The sequence below is a fragment of the Lissotriton vulgaris genome, chromosome 9 (assembly GCF_964263255.1).
Source record: "Lissotriton vulgaris chromosome 9, aLisVul1.2, whole genome shotgun sequence".
Lineage (NCBI taxonomy): Eukaryota > Metazoa > Chordata > Amphibia > Caudata > Salamandridae > Lissotriton > Lissotriton vulgaris.
The window spans coordinates 514,516,813-514,541,367 of NC_141697.1; positions in this window are offsets into that span (position 1 = coordinate 514,516,813).

Consider the following 24,555-nt stretch of genomic DNA (forward strand, 5'->3'; position numbering starts at 1 on the left):
AGGTCGTGAGGAGCCATTACAAGCTCTTTGGGAATCTGTCCCTCAAGGTACCGGAGGCAGAGAAGAGGAAAATATGGCTCAGGATCCAGAATAAAGTGAATGCAGTGAGGGGTCACCCACTGCACAATAGACGACCTGAAAAAAAGGTGGAACGACCTGCGCAGCCGTGCCAAGGAGAGGATTGCGGACAGGATGAATCAGGCTAAGAAGACTGGAGGAGGACCAGCAAAACTGCCTGGAAATACACCCCTGGAGGACCTGGTTGAGTCCACACTCCAGCCTGAATCTGTGGTGGGAGTGATCCAGTTGTAGACATGCAGAGGGGCCAGTACTTCACAAGGTAAGATGCATGCAAGTGTCCATTTTAAGAGACATATCATAATGTGAACATCACCTCAGTTCAGCTCTAGTGTACAGATACTAACTCCAGTCCACATTTTCCTGCAATACCCCAATGCATTATGGGAGTTACAGGCAGGTTAGGCAAGTTGGTAGACAAACACACTATAAGAAAGTTAAACATGTTAACACTGTGTGACAGATAGTAATTTAATGAGACTGAAAGTATGCATTACACGTACAACAAATTAACATTGCACTGTTTAACATCACAGATGCAGCAGGAGAGTCTGAGGACAGTGGAGACTCAGGCTGAGGCAGACGTGGAAACATCTGTGGCTCCACCAAGCACAGCCTCTGCCCCCACTGTACGCAAGGCCCCAGTTCCACCACTGCAGCCCATGGAAGCTGAGGTGGAGGGTGAACCCGCTCCAGAGACAAGCCATCCTCGAGGTTCCCCCACAACAACACCCCAATCACACGTCCGGCATATCACTATCCAAAGGCAGAAGCGCAGGACAAGGGCACGCATCACATTGCAGGAGGACCAAAGTTCAAATGTCTGGGGTGGGCTGGAGAGCCAGATGCTGAGGGTGCAGCGCCTGCAGTCAAAACATATGAGGTCAATGCAGGCACAACTCCGTAAAATTGCAACCAACATTGCAGCCATGAGCGATTGTATGAGAGAACTCACAACAGCTGTGGTGGAAGGCAACAGGCAGTCCAATACGGCCATGCAGGAGCTGAGCAGGATGATGCAGGAGGGTCAGGTGACACACAGAAGAAGGCATCACCAGTTAATTGTAAAAAGTGCATTTGGATTCAGGGGGATCAGTGGCAGTGATCTTCCTGGACCTTAGTGCAGCCTTTGACACGGTGAACCACCGTGTCCTGCTCCATCGGCTGGCCAGGGCAGAACTCGGGGGCACAGCGCTGGCGTGGTTAGAGTCATTCCTGTCGGGCCACTCGTTTCAGGTCTGGGATGGCAGCTCCCGTTCTGACTCCCTTCCTCTGACAAGTGGGGTTCCCCAGGGTTCCTCACTGAGTCCAACCCTTTTTAATGCCTACATGGCCCCTTTGGAGGATATAGTTGCCCTCTTCTGCATTAAGATTGTGAGCTACGCGGACGACACGCAACTGGTCGTCTCGCTCTCACATCTAGGCCAATGCCCAGATAATCTTCTGCACTGCCTCCAGAAAATCCACCTCTGGATGTGCGATTCCTCACTCAAACTCAACGGGTCTAAAACAGAAGTTATGCTGATGGGCAAGAAATGGTCAACAATTCCACCATCCGTTTGGCCCGATACCATGGGTGAGGTGCCCGCCCCCAGAAAAGAAATTAAGAGTCTGGGGGTCTGGCTTGAACCCGACCTATCCATGAAAACCCAGGCTACCAAAACAGCCGGAACCTGTTTCGGACTTATGAGGTCAGTCCGCAAGATCCTTCCTCTGCTCCCCCCTCTTTCCAGGAAACTCCTGGTTCAAGGACTGGTTCTTGAACGACTGGATTACAGCAATGCTGTCTATTTAGGAGCCCCTATTGCTACTCTGGGCAAGCTGCAACGAACCCAAAATGCAGCTGCTCGGATGCTGATGGGCCTTCCCTCCAGATCCTCCGCCAGACCGGCACTTAAGGCACTCCACTGGCTGCCATTGCGAGAGAGGATCGAGTTCAAGGCTTTGTGCATCGCGCACAAGCTTCTCAATGGACAAGGCCCCTCGATCCTGGGAGACATGGTTACCCCATACAAAGCTTCGAGATCTCTGCGCTCGGACAATGAGCGACTGGCGAATATCCCCAAGTTTAGGAGGGCACGTACCGGAGGTCGTCGCTTCTCAGTAAAGGCAGCCACCCGCTGGAACTTGCTCCCCCATAGTTTGCGTTTGGAACCCTGCTACCTGCGCTTTCGCAAGCAGCTCAAAACTCTGCTTTTCCCCAAATAAAAAGGTTTTCTTCCCCCTCTCCCCTCTCAGCCAACCTTACAGGTTTATAGCACGGGGATGCCTCCGGGTCACCAGGCGCTCTACAAATCTTTAAATAAATAAATAAATGAATAAAATAAAATGATGTGCTTAGAAGCCTATACTAAATCTAACAATGGACTGAGCACCAACACTGCACTGCAGTCGCATCGGTCCGTGGCCATGCAGATAGAAATGAGCCATTGTTGTGGGGATGTGGCTAAGGCACTGGTGCAGGTAACTAATGCCAGGGAACAAATCCAGGCTGCTACTGCTGGGGGCAGCAATGTGATGGGGGAAGAGGGGAGTGATGAGGCGTTCAGCCTCAGTAGCCTGTCAGTGCCAGTCCCCACTTGCAGGAGGCCCACCACTCAGAGCACAACACCTTCCGGAGCCTCCATGAGGGATGAAGATGATGCTGGCGAAAGGCATTGGGGGTGTGTGGTAGGAAGAGATAGACTGACTTGGGCAGAGAAATTCAACCATGGTGAGGTAACCATTGACAATACCATACTAGTGACTTAGATCCAAGTCCAATAATGACGTATTGTTTTTTTTTGGCATGCAATCATTGGGCTACTTTGCACCTGCATAGTGTGCTTTAACACAACTACATGGTTTAATGCAAGTAAATACAGTACAGTTCAAACATGATGTGTCATGTCTCATCATTACTCACCTCAGAAATAATGTTGTGTAATTTCTGCACGTCTCCTTCTCCCTTCTGCTGAGCTTGCCCCATGTGCGGGTCATAGTTTTGTCCCTTGTTGGTTGACCACCTCAGGCTCACTGTCGGTCTGTTCAATGGGTAGGCTTCTCCTGGTAGCAATATTGTGCAACATGGCACATGCAGCCACAATCCTGCAGCATGTCTCGGGCCAGTACAGCAATGCTCCGCCAGTCTTGTGGAGGCAGCGAAAGTGACTCTTCATCAGCCCAAAGGTGCCTTTGATGACATTTCGTGTGGCGATGTGCGCTACATTATACCTCTGCTCCTTTGGGGTGGCTGGGTTGAGGCATGGTGTCAATATGTTGTTTCGCACGGCGTATGCGCTGTCACCTACAGGGTAGTGAGCAAAGGGTTAGTGGCAGTTACACATTGCCATTTGGCCATTGTGTGAGAGGAATCATTATATATGTTTACCAAGCAGATGTCCTTCGCCAAGTCATCCCTGAGCAGACGGGTGTGTATGCCACTGTGTCGAAATATATAGGAGTCCTGTGTGCTTCCACAGGTATTGAGCCACAATGTATGTGATGATATAGTTAGCATTACAAACTACTTATATATTGAGTGAATGATAGGATTTACGGTTCCTAAAAATGTATTCATCCACATGAATTTACATGTGGAAACCGGGCCACCAGTTAGAAGTCCTGTTTGGTCTTAATCAATTCCTGTGGTGTTGTGGGGAAGGTAATGTGTTTGTGGATCCTTGTAATCATGGCGTTCAGGAAAGGTTTAAAGAAACGTGAAAGGGAGCTTTCTGACACCCCTCCAGCTACAGCTACTACCCCCTGGAAACTGCCTGACGCAGGTAGGTGCAGGCAACATAGGACCTGCGCATTAGCGTGGATGGCATGGGTCCTACGAGTCTGGTGCTGCATTAAGAGTTCCAATTCTGCAATTAGATCAAGGATCATGCCACCATTCAGCCTTTACTTGTCATTTATTTCATCATCTGTTTGTCCCAACAATGTGATGCGGACTCTGAAAATGCGCTCCTGTATTCTCCTTCTTCGCTGGGCTGCTGCATGGACCCTCATCCTCCTCGCCATCACATTGAGCACTGCCATTGTGAAAGATTCTGAGGCCTCCTTGGTCAGTTTAAATAGGTTTCTAAGGATTAGCACCTGTAGGGCTTCTTTACTCATGGTTACCACCTAATTGTGATCCTCTTTAAATTGCGCTTGCAAAATTGCGATTTTCATTGAAATCACTATTTGCGATTTTTCATGCATGTGTTTGCGAGTCCTTAATTGCGAATCACTATTTGGTATTTGCAATTAAGGAATTTGCAAATAAGGAATCGCTAAATTGAGGTTCGCAAATTTAGCCATCCCGTATTTTTGCAATTTTCATGGTTTTTTGCAGATTTGGGTTCATGCATTGGGAGTAGCTAAATTGCGCTTGCTAACAGTCTTTTTTAGCAATTCGCTAATTTTGTGAGCGCAATTTAGCTTGATGCATGTGCCTGTTAGTGAACACCTGCCAATTGATTTGCAAAGTAGAGAACATTCCATGAATACTGATACCTGCAGGTGATAGTCAGAAACGTAGTTATATTATAAATGTAATCACTCCCAATAGGACAAGATTGAGTGACACTGAAGTAATTTGTCTGTAAAGTGAAAGTCACAGGTTCCAATACCATCAAAAGTAGTTTGCCTCATAAATGCACCATCTGTAAAAGTATGTTTATATGTGCATGTACATGTGTGATTATTTCGTATTCTGAAATTGGTATTTGATGCACCTTCAGACAAACTTCAAGGAGCAGTGGTGCATTTTATACAGAATTGTTCTTTTTACAGAGGGAGCTTCTTAAGCTTCAGATGCAGCCTTTTGAACATTATTAAATGGATGGGCTCCAAATTAGGACTACCAAAATAGGAACAGTACACGGGAGATATACACATAATATTGTGACCTTACTAGACAGGATACTGCACAACTAGCTTTAACATAACACATATTTATGATTTGCGATACACAGTAATACAGTGATTTGCCCACATTTATATAATTTGTGGTCAAGTTCCTGACCCATGATTTGAGCGCAAGTCTGCGGGCTCCAAAGTCAAATTAAGCTTATATTTTGATATTGCAGATAGGAAGCTAGAGCCTGTGGGCATTTAAGATATAATATGCACCATTGCTCCACTCTACAACATTAGACAAGCAGAATTTTAAAGAAGAAAACAGAAGTAAAATGCATACATATAAATGGTATGTAACTGTTACCACGCATCTTTTACCACGCATACTGTAACAACGCATACCATTACAACGCAGATACTATTACAACGTATGCCATTACAACGTAAGTATAGGTAAGTATATCATTTAATTTCTTTTTTTTTTAATTATCAAAATATTTAAAATAAATTAATATTTAAAATAAATTAAATAAATTAATTATAGTAATTTTATATATAGGGTTCAGGGCTGGGTTTGGGTTTTGGGGTACAGGGGTATTTTTAGGGTTCAGGGCTAGGTTTGGGTTTTGGGGTACTGGGGTATTTTTAGGGTTCAGGGCTGGGTTTGGGTTTTGGGGTACAGGGGTATTTTTAGGGTTCAGGGCTAGGTTTGGGTTTTGGGGTACAGGGGTATTTTTAGGGTTCAGGGCTAGGTTTGGGTTTTGGGGTACAGGGGTATTTTTAGGGTTCAGGGCTAGGTTTGGGGGTACAGGGGTATTTTTAGGGTTCAGGGCTAGGTTTGGGTTTTTGGGGTACAGGGGTATTTTTAGGGTTCAGGGCTAGGTTTGGGTTTTGGGGTACAGGGGTATTTTTAGGGTTCAGGGCTAGATTTGGGTTTTGGGGTACAGGGGTATTTTTAGGGTTCAGGGCTGGGTTTGGGTTTTGGGGTATAGGGGTATTTTTAACATATATATTTGCAAATTCTTAAATAAAAATTAATATAATTAATTAATATAATTAATTAAAATATTTAAATAATTATTAATCACATGATTTAAAAATTGTATATACTTATCTATACTTACGTTGTAATGGTATGCGTTGTAATAGTATCTGCATTGTAGTGTAATGCGTTGTAAAGGCATTCGTTGTAAAGAGTCCTGAGTTGTAAAAATTGTGTGGTAATGGTATGCGTGGTAAAAGTATGCGTGCTAACGTCATATATCCCATATAAATACATTCCCACAAATCCTAATTCCCTTGCGAACAGTTGGGAGACATACACAGATACATGGCGAACTCTAAGTGCACTCCATACTTTCCTCTTTGCAAAACATAAAAATACAAGGAGTTATATTCTGTGTTTTTGACCTACTTTCCCAGTATAAACTATGGGCGCCTTCCCAACAACACAGAAGAGCAACGTAACATGGTCAATTGGTATTTACCCAGATCTTCTACTTTCATCTCAGAAAAAATATTTATCATTAACTTGTGTGTCTGTGAACCTCAATGTAGCTGATTAACAGATCATTAAGATCACATTTCTCTTTTTAGCAGAGGCAGATTGAGAACCTTTGTGCTGGATGGTATGGTTGGCCATTGAGCAAGCCCATCTGGATGCCTCTTATGCGGTCCCGCACACTCTGAACAGGAGTTATGCTTTGGTTCCTCTGAAGTGCCAGTAGGTGTTGTGCATGGTAAATAGGAAAGTGGAGCTGCAGCCCCTGCTAAATGCTTTAGAAACACATTTTTGCCTTTAGATATATTAATAAGTACGAATAGGAACATCCACAGTAAAGAGGCCCTAAATCAGATGGGGAGATGCCCAAAGCCCCTAACTGCAGAATTAGGGGCCGATTTATCTTGGCAGTACAGATTCTCTGACACAATGACAAAGGAGTATCTATTCCACCAAGCTAATGGTCCGGCCGCCAAATTTAGATGTGGGCAGACCATCGGTTTAATCACAGCAGTGACTACCATTCAGACGGGTCTGCATAGTTAGGGCTGTCGGAGGCAGACCTTTAATACTGGCCACCTGATTTAGATGGGCAGAATTAGAGGTCGGTTTTCAGAATCAACAGGAAAACACTGGTGGTTAGGGGCAGTGAAAATTGCTAAATGCTACCCTCTACATGGGACAAAACTCCCATGGCAAGGGGGCATTTTCTCTTGTATTTCCAAAAACAAAATTCTGTTTCAGGATTTTCTTTTTGAAAATAAAGAAAAACATAATTTAAAGTATGGAGCCCTTCGCCAAACTGCAAAAGGCATTGACAGGAAGCATCATGATGGTGGTTTGTATCAATGCTTTATAAATGACTGCCAGGTTGGCGGTCATTTTTAAATTTGGCAGGTGACATCTCCATCAGGATGACGGGGTAATTTACTACATCACCCTGGCTGAGAAAAGTGCCACACACCAACATCTAAATCGGCCCCTTAGCCACTCCAGCAATTGTCATCTTGAACTAATAGTCAATTCACAACTGTTTCTTAGAGCTAAAAAAAAGCCGAGTTTACATTTTTTAAAGTTTCTTTATATCAGCTGGTTACAGAGTCATCAAGTTGGAATGCTGGTTAATCATTCTCTTTGTTTTTCTCCTGAGGTGTTGGAAGGGTGGGGTAAAGGAGCACTCAAAGGTTCAGGGCAACATGTGCATGTACCTTGAGTGTTGCTGTTCCCAGGTGAGACCAGACACTGACACACTTGATTAGGAGTTCCCAAACCTGTGATCATGCTGCCAATCCATATCCTTGGGAGCTGATGCCCCACACACATTTTCTAGGGTAAGACCATGATTAAATATAGAGAAAACGCCAAACCACTCTGTCTTCCACTGAGGATCAGTCCTTTCTTTTACTCTTGACCCTATACAACCCCTTTTCTTTTTAATTTATTGTACCAGTGGAACATGAATAGTTGTACCTGGCCGTTGTTCTTTGTGCATTGCTCACAAGCATTGAGACAAAGGGTAAATAGGTGTTGACAGGGCGGCTCATCTCTGACTTGGGTGTCAGAGCAGTCCCGTACCAAAATTGCACATCAAAACAATTACGACTGAGCACATTCGCTAAGGGTTTGACAATTGTCTTTTATGACCTTAGCTAAACGATAGCCAGGGCAAGGAGGCAGGAAATTCGAAGCACCTGTGGGGTGGAATTCGGTAGAAACTTCTCGTTCTTGAAAGTGGACGCCAGGAAGAAAGATTTGCCCCTCAACTCTTCAGTACACTTCTGGAACTGCGGATACTACAGAAGAAGGACTGCCGTTCTGCTCTGCTGCCAGGCGAACTACTACCCTGCTGCCTTCTGCCCTGCTTTCTGAGAAGGAAGACTGGACCTGCTCCTTTTATCCCAGGCTGAGGTGACCCCAAAAGTCAGCTGATTGACCTCTTGTTCTGAGCTACAGGGACATAACAAGCTCCAGAGACCTCTCTGCAACTATCTAGCTGGCCTACTGGACCTGCAACTGGATCTGCCTGAGCCCTGCAGGCCTCTGCTGGAGTGAGTAACTGATCCCCAAGAGGTTCCCCTCAGATCCTGGGCCATTGGTGTGGCATCAGTTGAGCTCTTTCTCGGTAAAAAGGAGAAATCCTGATATTCTGGGCTCTTTGCGAACTGGCCTGTTTGCGCCAAGTCTTGCTCCTTGCTAACCCGAAGCTCCAATGGACCCGTGCCTCTGCGAACGCCAGCGACACCCGGAATCGTGAGATCTGCACTTCACAATACAGCATCGACAGCCTGCAGTGACCGCTAATGTGAATCTCAAGCAATGAGCATTCACGACGCCTAGCAGGATCTTTACACTACAACGACGACCACCCGCGATGTCCGGCCAGTTTTTCGTTCTACAGCGACGCCCATCCGCGATTCTCTCCTTGCTCCTCTGGGCACCCTACACCGCAAACAGGACTTTTTGTGAAGGTCTCCAGGAGGTTACTTTTTCAGTGGGACTAACTTTGACCCTGTATCTGGCCCATGCTCCATTGTGGTCAGCCTGTGGTCAGCCTGAACTTGTGACTTTTGCCTGGTCTTGCATGACCATATGGCTGCAAGTGGCACTTTGTGCTTATAGGCAATATACTTACCTAAAATCTTAGAAATTTCATATTTCCGGTTCTCCTGATTGGATTTTTGTTGCATTGGTCTCAAATAATGCATTGAATTTTACTCTATTTTTCTAAACTGGTGCGCGATTTTTCTTGTGTTGAGTTTTCACTTTAACACCTTGGCTGTTCAGGATATTCCTCTGCTGTGCTGGGCCATAATGATAATGGTTATGGTCATGACCAGCTCAGCTCGTCATGAGCACACGAGCACCGTGCCTCATGACGAACTCAGCTCGTCATGAGCACCGAAGGGGTTAATACTGTTTTGAAGTGCTGCATAGATACTTTAAACATTACCTCCAAGGTAAGCTTGATTGCTTTTGTGCCAAACTGCCAGAGAGTGAAGCTCAGGTAAGTTTGGGGTTTGCTTGTGTTTCACCCTGACATGAATTGTGGTTGCTGGCTGTGTAGGGTTTCACAACCCCTCCTCAGTAACCCAATTTCCTGCAAACCAGTTCTCTTGATTTAGCCTGTAGGTAAATAGTATTGTTTGCTGTGGATTCTTGCTATTCGTAGAATGCTGAGAAATGTTACCTTATATTTGATATACTGAAGTTATGCAGTAATGGAGGACCAAACTATAACCAGGACTGACTAAATTGTGCATTGAGAAGGGGCTAATTATTTGTCAATGAAAGGCAAATTGTGGCATACATGATTAACATGGTATTATGCAGCACATTCTGTGACATTATTTTATAGCAATGTTGGCATACTAACTGATACAGTCTCGAGAAACAAAAGTCTACTTGTACACATGTTTTTTACTAACAATGTGCCTCTTTATTAAGCACATCTTTGGTATGACATAAAATGTGTTTTCAGTTTTTTGTAGTGTGTGCTCACACTATATAGCCTCTAAAAGAATCTCTTTACTTAAAGCAAAAATATCTCCAGAAGAACACTGTGGGACATTTCATATTTATTTTGTAGGTATTTTACTAGGAGATACTTTTGAAGACAAAACAATAGACCTTTGAAGAGATGAAACATGTTTGTGATGTTCTATAGTCAGAGTTGCCTCCTACAATATATGTAGCGTTGAGAAAACAACCTGAAATATAACCATGAATTTGAATGAGTAGAGTAGTAAAACATTTCTATGGTAATGAAGGAATTGTTTCACTCAATTTGGTGGGCGTAAGATTTCCTGATGAAGACCAAATGCCTTTCACCTGTCCATTAGTTGCTGCTAGTCACAGTATTTAGGTAGATTTATCCCTTCTTCAACCACCTAAGCGTACTAACCAACAGATGAAAGATGACCAGTTAATTATGCAAAGTGTGAGGAAAGGTGGTGTATCATAGGTCAAGTTATTCTAGTAGCTCTGCCCCCCTTCAACTAAAACACATTTTGTTTGATCAAAGTCTACAAATTTTGCAGTGGATGATGGATTCCTTGTCAAGTTTGAAAACATTTGCAACTATAGAGTCATTTTCTAGTGGTCCTGTATGGCCAGGTCCCTGAAACCAGACACGTCCACATGTTTTCCTGGAGCAGGAGAGGATGAGGAGCAACATCCTTTCATCTAAGGAAATCCTTTAATCAGAACTTTACTACCAGGATGTCTGTTTCTCACAGAACATGTAAAAGATATAAGACCACCAACAAGCCAGGAGGAGGACCAGCCATCCTCCAAAAACAAAACTTACAGTGTATCACCACCACTGAGAACACCACCACCCCCATGGAACATCTCAACTTCAAACTCCACACGGACAACAAGACCACCATCAGAGGCACGCTTGCATAACGATCCCCCAGGCCAGTGGTTCCCAAACTTTTTTGACCCGTGGCTCCCTTGACTGGGTTGGCGGTTGGTCGTGGCTCCCCACCATTTTTTTGCCGGTGGGTCAGGCAGCGCACTGCCTGACCCACCGGCCCTTTTCATCACGGCGCACCGGGGTGCCGCGGCGCACACTTTGGGAAACACTGCAGATAGTCCACGTCAGCTATTGGCTCATTTCACTGTGAGTGACAGCATTCTGTTCTTTCACAAGGAACACACCCGCACACAAAGTAGTCTTTCAGTGTCAGGGTGTCAATGTCTCCTATTTGAGGCCAGAAATTCTTTCTCTGCTGGCTGCTGAGATAGTCATAACAAACTAATCAATCCACTGATAATCTGAAATGTCATTACAAATGTTACCTTGCAGAAACAAAAATAAATGGTGGAAATACTTACTGTTATCCTAAATTGGCCAGAGCATGAAAAGGAATTGTATTGTAATTGCATTTGTATAGCGCTTACTACCTCTGACAAGGCGCTATTCCGAGACCCATAGAGGATTAGTGATGAATAAGTATAGTGAAACATGCAAGTAAATGTGAAGTGGTGGAATAGTGTGCTTATGAAATAATGGCAGTCTTTATTAGTTGCCATGCCTCCAGCAAACAAACGTGATTTTTTCAGATAAGACATTCCGTGACTTTTTTTTCCTCCAGGCCTCCAAGATTCACCCAGTCATAAAAAATAAATGCCCATGGCACATGGGGAGCAAACTCAAAAGCTGAGAGGGAGGAAGGAGTACAGTGAACGGCAAAATTGCGAGTTCCAAGAAACCTTAATTGTTTTTCATTTTATTTTGGTAAATTGTTGGATTGTCTGAATCGGAAGTGCTCGCTAGGCACCCCTGGCTGGTTGCTCACATGCCATCCAGGCCCCAGGAACGCTGTGCGCCCTTCACTGGGATTGTGTTCTTCCATTTCCCAGGGCTAATGATGATCACCCCCACCCCCCACACATGTGGAGGGCAGCAAAGGAAATCTCAGGCCAGGATTACGGCTGTTGCCTGACACCTCGAGTTCCTACACTGAGTACTCCTTAACGTAAATGCATCTTGCCCCTCCCTCCCGCCAGCCACCCTGACAGGATCGACGTTCAATTTCCAGGGTAATTTACAGACGGGTTTTGTCATAACTGCTTCTCCGGACCCGGAAGCCCCTTTCCCCACTACCACAGAATATATTTCGGTGCATTTCTTTCAAGTCCCCCACATCCTGCTCGGCGCCGCGGCGCCCCTGGCTTCTCATCACGGCGCACCGGGGCGCCGCGGCGCACACTTTGGGAACCACTGGCGCACTCTACCTTCTGCAACACCATCGCAGACTTCATTGCACCTCCTAGCCTTAGATTCCTCTGTGACCTAAATTTCCACATCAATGATCCCAATGACAAAAACATTGCACACCTCTTTGACAGTATGAGTAGCCTCGGATTAACCCAGATGATCCACCACCCTACACACACCACAGGGCACACGCCGGACCCAATTTTCACTGCCAGCAACTGCGTCAAATCATCTATGTCACAAAGCTCACCCAGGCCGATCACTCTCTCGTCCACTTCAGCATCTCCAGCCCCCGCACCATGACCCCCAAAATGACCAACGCCCCCGACAGGAAGTGGAACAAAATCTCTGAGAGCAGCTGGGGGAATGCCCTCAACACCTCCAAACCTGTTACCCCCACCAACCTCGAACAAGAAGTAAAAACGTCCTTCGGCAATTGTGCAGACAGCATCATCCCCATTAGGAGCAATATCCAGAGAACAGTAACTGCAAACAGTTGGAGAGGAGATGGCGCGCCAGCAAGAATACCTCTGACCGGGCAGCCTTCAAGACCTCCCTCAACCTCTACCAGCACCTGCTGAGGGTATCACAGAAAACAGACCTTTATGCATGCATCAAAAACAGTACAAACAACTAACTCCAAGGAGCTTTCCAACATTATTAAGGAATCCTTCAATTCGGCTGCCAGCAAAAACAACATCATACTCTCACAGAATCTGTGCAAACATTCTCGCCCACTTCTTCCACTACAATATCACAACCATATATAGAAAATTCAAACCCCAAACCACACCTACAGACTTCCTCGACAGATACACCACCACCGTATCCAACACAAACTATATACTGACCACCTGGACCATCCTCTCCACCCAGGACTAAAAAATTACTGGCCATACTCCCTTCTCCCATTCCCAGCAAAGGTACTGGAAAAGATCATCAAGAATCCACTCATAAAACACCTGAAGCTGAACCAGCTACTCAACGCCTCTCAATCCGGCTTCCGCAGCAATCACGGCACCAAAACTGCTCTGATCGCAGCCACCAACGACATCCAAACTCTCCTTGACCAAGACAAAAAACACAGCTTTGATCCTCCTCGACCTCTCGGCAGCCTTCAACACTGTATCCCACCACACACTGATCTAACGACTTCACCACATCGGCATCCAAAGGGACGCGCTCAGATGGATCACCTCCTTTACCGGAAGAACGCAGAGGATCCACCTCCTACCTTTCATCTCTAAACCCAAAAAAATCACCTGCAGAGTCCCCAGGGCTCAGCCCCATGCTTTTCAACGCATATATAACCATGCTGGCCAACATCATCAGATCCCAATGTCTCAACATAATTTCTTATGCAGATGACACCCAACTCATCCTCTCACTCAGCAACGACCCCAACATCACCAGAACCAACTTCCACAGATGCAAGACAAACGTCGCTGACTGGATGTAGAACAGCTGCCTGCAGCTGAACAGAGACAAGTACTGATCCTTGGCAACAGCAGCAACATATGGAGCATCTCCTGGTGGCCATCAGACCTAAGACCCACACCCACTCCCTCCAACCACACCAGAAACCTCGCAATCATCATTGACAATAAGCTCACCGTGAAATCACTGATCAAATCTATCTCCTCCGCCTGCTTCCTCACTCTATGCATGCTACGTAAGATCCTCAAGTGACACTGTGACACAGGCCCTCATCACCGGATGACTACTGCAACACCCTCTAGGTAGGAGTCACCGCACTCCTCCCACAGAGACTTCAGACCTTACAGAACGCCACAGTCAGACCTATCCTCTGCCTTCCCTGATGAACCCACATCACACCCCACCTCAGGCAACTCCACTGGCTCCCCATACAGAAGAGATGCCAATTGAAGCTGCTGACCGATGCACACAAGGCTCTACACAACCAAGGACCTGCATACATTAACCACCACCTGAACTTCAGCCAACTTCATCCAACTGTCAAGACTACGGTCTGCCTCCCTTTCACTTGCCCATACTCCCCTCATCTACTGGAGGTTGCTTCTTCTCCAACATCGCAGCAAATACTTGGAACAGCTTTCCCATTCACCTCTGGACCATCACTTCACTTCCGGAATTCCGAATGGCCCTCAAGACTTGGCTGTTCGAATAAGCCTCCAGAACCTGCAAGCGCTTGAATACCCTATCTGGTGATTAGCCGAGCTATATAAATCCTGATTGCTCGATGGATTTATTGAACATTGGAATGTTCAGATCTCAGTTGAAGACAGTGGAGAAGTAGTGACCTATAAAAGCTGGTAAAGCCCTGCTCTTCTCAACAGCATAGAGTCCTAATCCACAGCCTCTGCCTCTCTCTTACCCCTGCCTCTTCAGAATTTGCAAGACTTCTCCCTCCCTCCTTCTGTTGCTCACAGTGTCACTGGAGCTTCCAAAGGAGGGAGGGGGAAATTCTGCTCAGCTCCTGTCTCATGACTCCCTCGGTTGTGCCAGATGATGACAGTTTCACAGACCCCAAGGAGAAAGGGCCTGACAGCAGCCCACTTTCACAACTTTTGCTGTGTTGCGTACACTAGTAACTGCCAGGCACACAGAGCAAAATCTGTGAAAGGTTGAAATCTCAGAGGCACGTGGGGTTGTAAACCCTCTTTTTCTACCAGGAGGATTCTTTTCAATTTGAAAATTCTGCTCTCATGGGGCAGAATGTTGAAATAGGCTTTTAGCCCTCGCCAGTGGGCCATACAGGCCACTAAAAGCCTTCCCCCCTTGTTATAATGCTGAAGCTTTAATAGCAACCGCTACGGTAGGCTATCAGACTATAGTAGTATGCAGAAAGCTGCTAAGGAGATGCATATATGTGTCAAATGCAGACCTGCAGAGCCTTGCAATTGAATAAATAAATTGTACTGACTGTCTGTGTCTTTTTTTTAAGTGGTGTTGCTCCTACCCTCAATCTAAAAACACACAAAACAATGTCTTTAAATAAAAATAGACAACCAACACATTTTCTTTGTGTGACATTGTAAAGAGTACGGTTTAAATAGTATAACAAAGGTAGCATTCTCTGTTTTTCACTTTGTTGGGTTACTGCTAAGCGCAAACGGAAAATGGTGCTAGATCTTACTATACACATGGTAAGCCCCATTACCTCCCGTCCCTCCCTCGCCTTCCTTCAGTACAAATGAGGCCCCGCCTCCCACCCAGACCCACCCCCAGCATAAAAACTCTGCCCGCCCCCACCTCCACCTGTTTTTTTCTGTCTCCCTAGTGGGACTTACCTTTCAGCTCCTCCCTGTGGCGGTGCCGGGGAGTCTTCGGTCTGGTTCTCTGCTACGGCGGTGCCCTCTGCAGCGTTCTCCTGGCGGTGCCTCCTCTCCTCGTCTCCCTCGTGGTGTGGGGGCGGAGCGGTGGCTCAGGAATCCTCGGCGGTGTCCGGCGGTCCTCCTGTGGCTGGGGCTGCGTTTCCGGGTCGGGCTGTGTGGCTGCCTCCTCCCGGTATGCTGTCTTCTCGGAGCAGGTAGGGCGGGTTTCGGCCCGTTTTTCCTATTTTGTCTTTGGTGGCTCGGGCTCTGGCTGCCTGGGGTGCGTCTCCGGCCGCTGCTCCATGTTTCCTTAGGATGGCAGTCTAGCCTTCTGGAAATAGCCAAGATACGGGACAGTGACTCCTGGAGATGCCGGGGATTGAACCCGGGGCCTCATACATGCGAGGCTTGCGCTCATAAAGGGTGGTGCTCTTGGCGCTTGTCTGCCCCTGGGTCGCTGGGGGTTGTTGGGGCTTGCTGCCTCTTCCCTGCTGCTGGTTCTCCGGTCCCCCTGGGGTGCCCTGGCCGCATGGGCTCCGTATGGGGGTGTTCTGCCTCTCGTGTCTGCGTCTGTTGCTTGACTTGGATGAGGCTGCTCTGTCCAGTGTTCTGGGGTTCGGCGTGTGGCTTCTGTGCCCTCCCATCTTCATCCTGAGGCTCCTGTTCGGGGCTGTTTCCTGGGATTTGGGGGGTCCTTCTGCCGCCTTTGGCGTTGCGTAGGGCGCTGGGTTCTTGTCATGCCTTTTTCGCTGAACTCCTGCGCTGGTCGGGGGTTCGGGGGGCTTTGCTCTTTTCCTGCCGGGCTGGAACTGTGGGGTTCTTTCTTTGCTGTTCCCGGTCCTTCTGATTAGGGCTTGACCTTCGTGCCTGGTGTGGTGTGTGGTGCTATGGGTGTGGCATGCGTTGCCCGTGCGTGGTGTTTTTTCCATGCTGTTCCCACTGTTGTGCGCTGCTCTGTCCACTGTGGCCTGCCCGGCTGGCGATTGCCTGTGTGTCGTGACGTAGGGCGGTCTCTCCTCTGCCCTCTGTGTTCCTTCTGCGCTGTGTTGATCCTGGAAAGTTTTCGGGTTTCTTTGCGCGCTCGGGTGGTGTCTGGGGTTTAGCTTTTGTGCTACTCATCCCTCTCTTCCTCCAGTGGCTTTGCTTCTTGGTGGTGGTCGCCCCTTTTCCTCCGTTGTGCTGCCGGGCTCTGTCCTGGCCGTGCTGCTTGGGGGGTCTGCTGTTCTGCTTGGCTGCTGCTGTTGCGCTGGTTGGCCTATTCTCTTTTTCTTCTGTGCCCTCCTTGATGTTGGGTTTCATGGAGTTGGCGTCGGCGGCTCGTGGTGGCTGGGTGTCGCCACCTTGGCCCTCTGTTTGCCTTGCCTGGGATGGGGCGTTCTGCCTTTCCCGCGTGCCTTGCACTGGGGCCTTTCCGTTCTCCCCGCTGTGGGTGTCTCCTCTGGCTTTCGGGTGCTCATGGTTTTGGCCTTTTGTTCACCCTGGCTTGCTGCCTCCTTTTCTGGGTGCCGTGCCCTGTTGGGTTCCTGTCACTGCTGTCTGGTCGATTCCCTGTTGGTGGGGGGTCGTCTTTGGTATTTCCTCCTCTGTGTCTGCGGGACATTTCTGTTGACGGGGTCCTATGTGCAGTGGTTCATGGGTGCTGGGTCAGCTTGGTGCCGGTTCCTCCGGTTCATTGGGGTTCCTCTGCCGGTGCCCGTATCCGGTTCCTGCTGGGTGGCTCTCCTGGACTGGGTGTCCTGTTTGCTTGCCTTTTGTTCCCTCTGCTGGGTTCCTGTCGGTGGGGCTCGGGTTTGGGGCCCGCTCCGTTTTGTTGCTGGGGCTGTGGTGTCCGGCGGCTTTGTGCCTGTTCCGGTTCTCCTGGGGGTCTGCTCCTGGCTTCGGCCAGTTCCCTTCCGTGTGTTGGCCTTTCGGGCGGCTTTTCCGCGGGCTCTGCATGTGGTGCGCACGTTTTCTGGGTTGCGTCCTTCCCCTTCGGCCTCGGGCCTTCAGCCTGGGTCTTCCGGCATGTCCGGTTGCTCTCGTGGCTCTCCCTCTTACGGCAGGGGTGTTCCCTCTTCCTTCTCTGGTCGGCCTCTTGCGACTTACGGCTGGAGTGTCATTCAGGGGGTCCTTTGTGGTTCTTCTGGTGTTCGGGCTTTTGGTGGCCCGGGGTGTGTCTTCGCTGATCCCCTCTCTGGGCCTGGGGTTTGTCGGGGTGCCGTCTTCGGGCTGTGCTCGGCCCCGTTCCCTTGTCCGGGTGCCTGGTCTCTCTTCCTTCGTGGGTTTGGGCCTTTTTGTCCCAGGGCTTCTTGGGCGGTCCTGTGGCTGCGGGTGCTGGGGCTCCTGGCTTCTGTGGTGTTTCTGGTTGCCTGGGCTCGTTTTCTTCTTCTCGGCCTGTCCGTCTGGCTCCTGTTGGGTTGGTCTCCGGGGTCTGTTGTCCCTGCTGCCCTTGTCGGTCCGTCCCCGGGGGTGCTCTCCTGGTGGCTCGGCCGCTGTTGCCTTCTGGCCGGTTGTTCACTGGCTCCTCCGGCTCCGCTTTTGGTGGCTTCGGTCGCCAGCCTATCCTTGGCTTTGCTGGGTTCTGTTTGGGTTCCGGTTCCTGCTGGTCTCCCGGGGGTCCTCTTGCTGACGGATTTGTGGCGTTCGGGCTTGCCCTGGTGCCCTTTCGGGGCTCTCTGCGGGGTCCGTGGGCGTTGGCTCAGTCTGTCGTCCGGTGGCTTAGTCCTGTGCCGTGGTCGGGTTGGTCCAGGTTCTGTCCTTGATCCTTGGTTTCCTGTGTCCTGTGTCTGTGGACTCTGGTCTGGGTGCTGGGGCTGTCTGCTCTCTGCCTTTGGCAGGTGGCCTGTGTGCTGGCTGTTCTGTTGTGCTGGGTCCCTCCTTCCTCCTGGGGTTTCTCACTCCTTCCCTGTGTCCGGCCTGTTGGTGGTTCGTTGGGGCCTCCCTGTGGTGGTCCTGTTGCGGCGCCTGGGTGGCCCGGTTCTGGTCTCTGGGCCAGGGGCCCGGGTCTTGGCGTGGTCGGCGGCTGGCCCTCTACTTGGCCTCTGGGTTTTTCTGTGTGCCTTCCCCTTCCCCCTCGCTGCTTTTCTGCTGCTCTGGGCGTTTCTGGTGCGGGCCCTGTGGGTCTGTTCTCGGGGGTTGGTTGCTCCCTGTTGGCCTTGACCTCCTTTTTTTCCTCTCCTGTCCGGGTTGTGTTGCGCTCAGTGAGGGTTCCTTCCTGTGGTTCCGTGCCCTTTGATGTTCCGTGCCCTTCCCCTGGGTTCTGTGCGGGGCTTGCCCCTGCTGCCTGGCGGTTGTGCGGCTGGCCTTGGCTGGGTTGGGGGTCCTCGGCCGGCTGGCGGTGGCTTGCGGGCTTCCCGTCGGTCCTCCTCTCGGCTGTCCTATGCTTGGTGTTTGCTGGCCCTTTCGGCCCGGGGTTCTGCTCTAGTGTTGTTCCCTTGGTGCTGACCTCCTTTTTGTGTAGCGGTTCGCTCCTTCTGGGGCTCTTCTAGGATTGTCGGTGGCTCCTCTGCGGGTGCAGGGGGGCGGCTTTCCTGCTTCTTGGTGCTACTGGCTTCCTTGCATGTTGCCTGGGGTCTGTTGCCTGGTTTTCTTTGCCGGGTCTGGTGTGTTTGGTTCCCTGCCCTGTCGTGTCCTTCCCTTCGGGGTCTTTGCTGCTTGTGTTGGAAGTCCTGTCCGGTCCGCCCTTTGGGCTCCTTTGGGACTTGGGTTGCGACTCTCGGCTTTTGGGCCTTGTTTTTTGGTTGCTGTCGCCCCTGCGGGGCACTTGGAAGGGGCCTGGGATGTTGATCTGCTGTGTTTTGGGCACTGTTTTGTGTTCTTTGTCACTCAGTTGTCCGTCCCTGTTTTCTTCTGCTTGCTATGTCCTCATTTGTACTGAAGGAAGGCGAGGGAGGGACGGGAGGTAATGCTTCCATTTCTAACGATAATGGCATTACTCCTAGTCCTACTCCCTCGCCTTCCTTCAAGGACCCTCCCTCCCTCCCGGTGCGGTTCAACTGAGTGGTAGCTCGGCTTGTTTGTGTACAGGTGGAGGTGGGGGCGGGCAGAGTTTTTATGCTGGGGGTGGGTCTGGGTGGGAGGCGGGGCCTCATTTGTACTGAAGGAAGGCGAGGGAGTAGGACTAGGAGTAATGCCATTATCGTTAGAAATGGAAGCATTTCCTAGACCTAGGTCCCTATTACGGGTTAGACAGAACATGGGGAGAAATGTTACCATTAACTCAACTCAGGGTAAGGTATTTACCACGTGCATATGAAGCATAGCATGCTGAATCATTATTTAAAACACCAAATTCCTCACATTTTGCCTTTATTACAGGCACCCCAATACATTTCTCACCTTTTGACTTACCAGAATCCACCAGGGGGAAACAGAGTTTGTGATAATTATCACGCAACTCATAATTCTGATCTCTGAAACCAGTTTGCTCCGGGATCAGAATTTAGCCCTAAAAATGTAATGAAAGCCCGAGTGTAAATCAGCATCAAAGGCCCTCATTATTAATGTGACATTTTGAGCACCTGATGGAATCACACTCTGCTGAGTCAGAATGTTTTGGGTGCAATATATACCACCCAATCCAGGGGCGGCTCTAGGCTCATGGTGGCCCAGGGCAGGGAGCGTAAGTAGGGGGCCCCGGACGGAAGAGGGGGTCCGGGCGGGGCAGAGCCCCACCCCACCCCCCCACCCATCCCCCTCCCCAGCTCAGGAAGGTGCTTGGAGGTGGAACAGAGCCGGAGGCCACCAAATCCCTGCCAGGGGCAACCACTCAAATATATATCCATCCTCAGAGGATTATTATATTAAGGATATATATTGGCGTGGTGGCCCCTGGGGTCTGGTGGCCCTGTGCAGGTTCACAGCTTGCACATGCCTAAGGTCGCCCCGGGTATACCTTTGGGGAATGACTTACAAGTTTTGATGCTTACCAACATACCAAGTTCTGCATGTTTCGGTAAATCCCCGGTATTTTTGCCGGATCACTATCGGCAAGTTTCACCAGGGCCGGCCTTAGGCATGTGCAAGCTGTGCACCTGCACAGGGCCACCAAACCCCAGGGGCCACCACGCCAATATATATCCTTAATATAATAATCCTCTGAGGATGGATACATATTTGCGTGGTGGCCCCTGGCAGGAATTTGGTGGCCTCCGGCTCTGTTCCACTTTCAAACACCCTGAACCCCCCCTCTTCACTGGCCGCCGCGCTCCGCCCCGCCCAGACCCCCTCTTCCGGGGCCCCCTACCTACTCTCTCTGCCCAGGGCCGCCATGAGCCTAGAGCCGCCCCTGGTTTCACATGCCGATATTTGGCAAAAATCTCATATCTGTGATATTCGTGATTACAGCAGTTAACCACATATCAACCGTGCAGTTCGTAACGAGGGCCAAAGTTCATCAGTCACCCAGATCCATTATTGTGAATATTAGCTTACATAACACTCAATGTGAATGCCTCGGTGATGGTCTTATTTATAGGTTATATCGGGCACAAAGTATATTGCACGAGTTTTCAATCGGTGCACCAATTTGGACTTGGCAGTCAAATCAAATCAGTGCTTTATTCAGTTATTGGAAAAGCCATCAACGCAGACATTCAAGATAAAACCATAGATTTAAAAAGAAATAATCTGATATAAAAAAGTGCAAACATTTTGATACAAATTATTTGACTCAAACTAAACTTTAAGTTGGCAGTCATTTACCTTTGTTCCTATATATTGTTCACTATGGCTAAACGCATTAGGTAGTAAAATTACAGCAAAAGCATCCCCAAAACGGGAGAATATAAACCTTTGCATAATCCCCTATTTCATTCCTATCTCTAAAGCGGGGCCAAAAACTCGAACAGCATCTGGAGTAAATTTAAATGCACAATGAAGTTGTGACTCTTCAATAACGTTACTATAAATACATGCCAATGTGTGCAGCCATGTGATAAACTTGCTATCACTAGTAGGCAAGCAGAACATGTAAAACATGCTGAACCTGAATACACACATTGCATATTAATGGGAAGAGCTGCAGCTCTCTCCCAAGGCTATCAATCAACTTTACTGAAAATTGTGCCATGAATTATGCAGCCTCTGATTTATTCTAAAGGAATCTGCTGTAATAACCAAGTGTCCAGGTAAGCTCTCAATGCAGCGTTGCATGCATAAGCAGTTGGCACTTTAAGTAGTCAACTGGTTGAATAATTACTTTGTCAAAGGGTTGGGGGATATAATCTTCTGCCTGGTGCCCAGCTGTTTAATATTTAGAGCGCCTCTGTGCAGCTTGTTAATATTATGCTCAGGATGATATTACATTTCAAGCACGTCCTTGAAGCCATTTCAGATGTATTGCGTGCAATTCGAATCCTATTAACTAGAAAAAACATGCATTACTCTTGTAGCCACTGCACACAAAATGAAGGGTGGAATTTGCCAGGGGGGAGAGTGGACTCTCACTGTGTATGGAACCGCATGCATGCTTTGTGTGGTTGCATGTTTCATTGGTTGATGGGCACACCTGCGGGAGCCATTGCATTTTACAGCATATATTATGGGGCACAATGAAAGGAACAGATGAGCCCATTATGATGGCGGGAGGACATCCGTCCGCACGCCATCATAACAGCGATGGGACCGATCATCGCCAGACGTGTGGCGGTCCCACCGGCCACATTGGGGCGTCTTCTGGCCGTTTACCATTGCGATGCGGTGCCTGCTACCTGGTGCAGGGAACTGCAGGCGAGTACCAAGTGCATCCCATCCCCAGGGGGCCTGTTGCCAATCCCCGCCAGCCTTTCCATGGCAGAATGGCCACTATGGAAAGGCCTGTGCACCACCCACATCATAATATGGCTGGCGGTGCCTGCTAGGCACTGTCACCATATTACTGGCCCAGCTCCGCCCGGCTAGGAATTGTAACAATTGCCTTACTGCAGAAAAGTGGTGGACCAACTTTGCGTCCGCCGTGATACCCTCCGCCATCATAATATGGCGGTGGGTATTTCTCGTTAAGCCATTGTAATGAGCCCCAGAGTACTTTCTCCTATTCTGAGCACAGAACAATCGCAAACTGCCCCTTATCAAGGTTTTGTACCTAAGCTCAAATTGTGCATTTTCCCACTTATTCGCCTTCCCATCAGTTGTCATGGCTACAGCTTGGAACATGGTTGAATGCTGCTGGCCTTCACGGTTAGGTACCTTAGTCCCTCTTTCTGTTTGTTGAATGGAGGTACAGGCATCCGAATGGTGCTCATCACCATAGTTATTTCCTTACCCCAGCGGCTGCTGTTTGTGGACTTTATGAGTGGAGGAGCATCGTGAGATCACAAAGAGGAATTGACATTCTACAACTACTGCTGCCTTGGTTTAGTGAAAATCTTGAGGGGTGGCAGGAGACTGGGGAGGTGGCCAGGGCTTGGTAGCGTATAGCTCCCATTGGATGAAGAATGGATTTGGTATGGCGTAGAGTGGGTTGCCTCTATAGATTTCATTGTCTATGTGCAGAGTTGCACTGCATGCATGAAAGGATGGCGTGGGTGGTGTCCTCAGGCAGGTGGTAATTCTGTGCCTTATATTTTAAAATGGCTGGAATGCATGGGGCGTATGGACCGTTTTCAAATGTATTGACTCATTCGTTGAGGTGTATTGGAAAATGTTGTGTGTTTCCCTTTAGTTACTTCAGACCTTTGGAGTTAGGGAGTACAGATTGATTATTGGAAAAGGAAATTAGCATCCATTCGGGAGGAGTGTGTAGCAATGTCAGAAATTGTTCATCATGTCCCTTGTTCCCAGTCAATGTCAATTGATGGACTTCTGTTTTTAGGTGTTTTCTCATCTTCATTTTGGGCTCAGAATCCCCCCCCCCCCCCGTATTGTTTGTTGATTGTGTACAAGAAATAGAATTCAATACTAACCTTCACAGGGAGCCTTAAAGTGGAGATCTGATGATCATAATTCTTTCAACAGTTAAGGCACAATCTGACTGCTTGGATCCATAGTCTTTGGAGCCAGGAGTGAGTGAGTGGAAGACCAGTGTCCATGATACTGCAGTAGTAGAGGCATGATAGGCTGAGGCTCTGGTAAGTTTGGTTCTGTGTTCCATATGAAGGAGTGGGAGAATATTACAAGGAAGAGAAAGCTGAAGGGTTTTAGGACCTGTCCTGCAGGACGACCAGAAAATTTTTATTCTGCAGTTGCATAAATTTGAATTTGCAACACTTACCACAGAATCCATCATCTACGCCGACATCTGCAGACTTTGACAGAAAACGAGTTTTAATTAAAATCTTTTTATGGTACTCACCATTCCAAAGTAAGTCTGAAAGAATTGAGGCTTGGTCCTAAAGACCAGATGTACAATTCTAAGATTTCAAATTAGATACATGTTTTTGCACAGTGGCTTGTTTACGACCTGGTCGCGCTGTAACAGATACACTAATTTATCACTGCACCAATTTATGGCACAAAAATTTCATGTTGTGAATCGTCCTTAAAGGGATAGGAATAGAGAGCTGAAGGCCTACTAGAGACAGCAGACCTCCTTCCCTGCATCCAGGTTCCCAAAATGCAATTTTTGTTTTCTTCGATTGCAACCCTTGCCCTTTTAAGGAACAAGGGTTGCAGTGTGCAGTGAAAACTCTGTCACAATGGGAGCGACATTAGGAGAGTTCACAGCTGAGTGCTCTCCCCAAGTCCTTAAGCCCACATTCACATAGAGGAAGGTATGCATAAGTGACAGACGGAACTCTGTGTCTATTATTAATGGGGCAGGATTGTGCGGATCTTACTGAATAGTGCTATTGGCATAGGGACAGCCCTTGTGGACAGCTATCATTTTGTGAAGGCCATACCACTCCGTTTGAGGAGTTGGCATGTCATCAATGTCTTGCGACTGTAATTGCAGTGATAACCCATTGGAACATTTCCTTATAATACATTGCATGACCTCTCCTCTGTCCGAATCACACGGGTCGCAAAGTGTGCACTGCAAGTAGCAAAGACATTGGTGACTTTAAGCCACTATTTGTACATTGAGCATTAGGGTGTAGCAGTTGAAAAGTATGTCATTTTGTGAATCACAGGCTTTGCAGTAGCAAATCCCTTCAATGCATCAGGCCCTTACATTTGTTCGCTCAGTGAAAATGTGTTTTTACCACTAT